Source organism: Morone saxatilis, unplaced genomic scaffold, assembly GCF_004916995.1.
Source record: "Morone saxatilis isolate NCDOM2014 unplaced genomic scaffold, NCSU_SB_2.0 Contig21, whole genome shotgun sequence".
NCBI classification, from domain to species: domain Eukaryota; kingdom Metazoa; phylum Chordata; class Actinopteri; family Moronidae; genus Morone; species Morone saxatilis.
Window position 1 is genome coordinate 10,604,392 of NW_023339774.1, and position 4,877 is coordinate 10,609,268.

Genomic DNA, 4,877 nt, shown 5'->3' on the forward strand with positions numbered 1-4,877 from the left:
GCTCAGGTCCCACTTGGCGACACCTGAAGTTGTTCAGTATCCTCCTGGATCCACATTCTTCACATACATTTTACAATCCACATGTATCATACATTTGTCATCATTATTTGTATATATTATGATTCTGTTGGTCTGTACATCTATTACATGCCCGTCTGTCCTGGCAGAGGAATCCCTCCCCTGAGGCTCTACGTGAGGGTTTTCTTCCATTTTCCAATGATAAAAGGTATTTTTGGGGGGATTTTTTTTCCTTACCTGAACTGAGCGTGTGGACTTTCCCTCCCTACATCATAGTTTCACTAGATGGTGCCATTCTCCTTTCCATGCAGGCGAGAGTGCAAGAGCTATAGAAACTTCCTGATGTCAGCTGATCATGAATCCATGACCTTATGTTCTCTTATGGGGGTAATCTTAAAATGAAAGGGTCACAAAGAAAATAATTTCGACACAAACAAATTTTGCTGGCAGTTTGCAATTGATAAAAAGGAAGGCAACTCTCGTTTATATATTCTCTTCTATTCACTATCTATGGTTTGTTATCTTATTATAAATAGAGGTCTATTTTATTGCCTCCTATTGTTGGCTCTATGTTTTGGATCACAGTGATTTCTTACTGCCAATAGAGTCTGATGTTACATTACAGGATCAATGATGGAATTGACCAATCGGCAGGCTGAATGTCACAGATTTCAGACGGGTTAAGTTGGTGTGTGTGTGTTTGCCTGAATACTCACATATCTAACTTTATTAACCTTAAAAGGGCCTCACTGAGACTGAAAAATGTGTTTTACAGAAGTGTCCTAGTAAAAATAGAAGTACCACATGAACAGGAAAAGTTAAGTACAGCTTTCTTTTCTTCTTTCTTTTCATGCTTTTTCCTTCTGCTCGAAGATAATATTCTTTGGAGCTGAGAAAAATATATTAATTAGTGCCAAAAATACATCCAGCTGTGCCAAATATTCTCATCATCCAGTCAATCTAAGAAAAATGCTTCCCCCCCGAAACTCAACTCCCCGACATAGCTGATGCCCTATCCCCATCACCCCCCTCCTGCCTCCCAACAGCACCACCAACCACACACACAACACACACACACTCAAAATGAGAGTTAACCCCATCAAAAAGGACGGTCTCCTACATGCGCGGCCCCCATTTCCTCCTTCAACCTCAACCTCCCAGACCAAAGAGGCGGTTTCATCATTTGGTAATTAATATTCTGGGGAAGAGGAGAGCATCAGGAAACAATTATGCAATAATGTATGGATGTAAATGCACACTGTGTCCACACAAAAACACACAAATGCACAAGCACAGATATATCACCATGATCGACTCTTCCTCTCTTCCAAGATCAAGTTTCTTTCATACACAACTGGAGTGAATGTAATGAATGTGCTGGATGGAAGTTGAAATATAGCATTTGAAATATTGTGTTCTATATTTTACTATAGTATGTTTTTAATGTCTCTTGCTCTTCTGCAGCCATAAAAATCCAGCAGGTTTTATGAGTTAATGTAAGCTGATGCACTGATGCAACACAAGATAATTCTTGTATAATATAATTCTATCAGCGTGTTTCTGTATCTGCCTTTATCAAACAGAGGAAGGAAGCCAGCTCTTACAACTACAGAGAGATATTCCAGCTTGAACACTGTGTGCACTAAAGCTTTCTTTATTTTATGAAACAGTATAGACACGATATGACAACTTTTAAGTGTGAATGGTTGAGAAACGTCATGACATGAAAATATATAAATATATTGATATTTAACATATGACACCACAAGATTTATATGACATTACATCACATTTAAGTTACTGAAAATGACACGAGAACCAGGTGTCATACAAAAAAAACAACGAAAGATTGCATGGCATGAGAGGACAGGCAAATGCAGCTTGCCTGTTTTTTAAATTTAGTAAATAGTAAGTGCATATGCATCACAGGTTCGATCACCACAACAGCCTCTCACTAAAGTGTTCTCAAGCTATTAACTTTAAACCCACACATACTCACTCCTACTAAGCCAAAATATGTTATAGGATGAGCTAAAATAAAGTGCAAAAACCATACTGCTTATATACATGTGTGCTATGGCTTGCATTAAATTACGTTTACGTTTGTATTACACTGACAATGCATTTGGTGCATGGTGAGGTGGCAATGTGTTGATTTAAGCCAAAAAGATGCCACACTTGGGTTGTCACTGGAGTCTAACACACGACTCCAGTCTGTATCCATGTAGTCTCTGCTGGCTTTGACCCAGTCTGTCTGGTAATTGGGATCAGATGAGTGGCAGCAAAAGCGAGGCGACCTGGGTTCTCCGGGACCCACGCTAACCTGGAAGCATTTATTTTATTGAAAAGATGTTTAGTTAAAGTGCAGCGCTGCAGCCTGCAGCCCAGCCCCTCTAATGACTCTCCAGTTCTCTTGCCCAGGCCTGGAGACAGAGCCCTGTGATGGATATGACTGGTGAAACGGACACACACACACACATACACACACACGCTTCCATCACCGTGCACTGTGATGGATATGACTGGTGAAAGCTCTGAACACTGTTTCCTGAGTCCTTCACTTCCTTCCTCCCAGGCCTCGGTCAGCCAAGCTGAGCCGGGTTTCACTAGACTCGGGCCGGATTGGATTGCAGATTAACTGGCTTCCTGTCCAATCCGTTGGCTGCGTTCATCTGCTTGCCTAACGTTCACTTTTATTTATGAGCAAGCGGTGACGTTATTGAGGATGAATGAGTCTTCAGGATGGATGAGATCCTGGAGGCTTGGGGGTGGATTTACTGAGGGACAGTTGTTTTTAGCAGTATATTGTGGAAAGAATTTAGGAAAAATATAAAAAAATATTCTGAACAATTAGTCAATAAACTACTACCAAAAGAATGGTAAGTCTATATTATGTGCACATGCATTTCACTTACATTCAGCAGCTTCCACCCCGCATTTTGGTGCAGTGTATGTTTTCTCTTGCTCAACTGCAGTGCATGGGAGTTGAATTTTCTTGAAGTGGTTATTGCTCCATCTGCCCAAATCATTTTTGTCTGTATATTATTGAACCCTGAAAGTCTTATTTTCTTACAATAAGTGAAAAAATATGCCAACGCAGGGAGATATTCCAGTACAAATTAACTTGATGCATGAATCTTCCAGAATCAAAAACTGACTCTAGTGCAGCCATCTGCCTGATTCTGTCAATACACTAACTTGAATTTGTATTGGAAAAAAGTTAAAATGATCCTTCTGCAATAGCAGATTTTTTAAATTAGTTTTATTGTAAGAAAAACATGACTCTTTGCCTCAATAAAAGAAGAAAATTACATGACAAAGAGATTTTTGCAAAGGTTGAAAATGATCTTATTTCTTGTATCCTAATCAAATTTGCTACACATTTCACTGTTGCATCAATGACATGAAACATTTTCCTACCAGTATTTGGCCAAAGAGAAGTGTCTTTAGCTTTAACAGTTAACATAAAAAAAAAAGACTTTTTTATTATTTTAATATTGTTCAGAGAGCCTGACAAAATTCTATGAACAATGTTTAATATGTCAATAAACAGCAGGTCAAGCCAGACATATTCTTTCACTTATTTTCTGTTATTTTACTTTAAATAAGACGTGACTGAGTACTTCAGTATTTTTTTATGGATTTAGACGGATTTGTAAATTGGGTCCATTGTCATTCCCTCCACCATCCCATCACTACAGGCCTCCAACACCACCCACCCCACACCTCTCTCCCTCCCTCCCTCCCTCTCTCTCTCACTTTCTCCCTCTCTCCTGCTGGCAGCCCTTGATTACACTTGTCTCCTGGGGGAAGGTTTAAACTCCTCAGAGATAGTAATATCGAGGGTACTACTGGCTAGTCACTTCAGATCAGGGCGGGGGGAGGAAATGGCGACGGACACAAAGCTAAATATATAATTCCTCCCATGCCGGTAATCACGATGTCCAGACGATTTGAAATGACAGTTTAACCACTTTAGACTGAGGAACGCTTTGTTCAGATTTGAGAAGCAGGAGGTGTGTGCGCTGGAGCGTCTGGTTGGTCCCTATGATGGTTGGGGAGCCTCCTCGTGGGTGTAGAAGCTATCCAAAGGGGCCCGTGTGGTCCTATCTAAATGTACATAGGGGGGAAAGAGCGCACGTTCCATTGAATTAAAATGGCTCGCAGACCAGACAGGAGCAATTCTGTGTATGACAGACATGCCAAGAACTCCGGAAGGAAACACTCTCACCGCCCGGTATTAGTTTACCTGATTATTAGGATATCCAGCTTCCTCCTAAAATGGCCGGCCATTTCCCTTTTAGAGGCAGTAAGAGCGCCCACCTGGATTAGGCCTAAACGTGGTCTGAATTACACCAGGCACAGAAAAGGCCTCATGCCACACAGCTCAACCAATTACATCTATAAATATTAATAGACTAATCTGCACATATTCTTTTCCTGCGAGCTTGTTACTACATCCCCGAAAGGGTCAGAGATACTCTTATGAACATCAAATCCATTTAAATCTTTAGTTCAATTTGCATATGCAGAGATTTTCCGTCCAGACAGGCTCTCTCGATGTCCTTCCCCCCGTCATCAAGTCGCAAGAGGAGAGTGCATTTCGTATTCGTGCGCTGATTGGATCCTTGATGAGATCTTCAGGGTGGCTTCTCACACTCTGATGCTCTTAACACTCCAGAGGTGATGAGAAAGGAGAGAGAGAGAGAGGGAGAAAAGAGAGAGAGAAGGAGGAGGGAATGAGAAGTGTGTGTATGTGTGTGTGTGTATGTGTGTATATGTGTGTGTGTGTATGTGTGTATATATGTGTATATGTGTGTGTATATATGTGTATATATGTGTATATGTGTGTGTATATG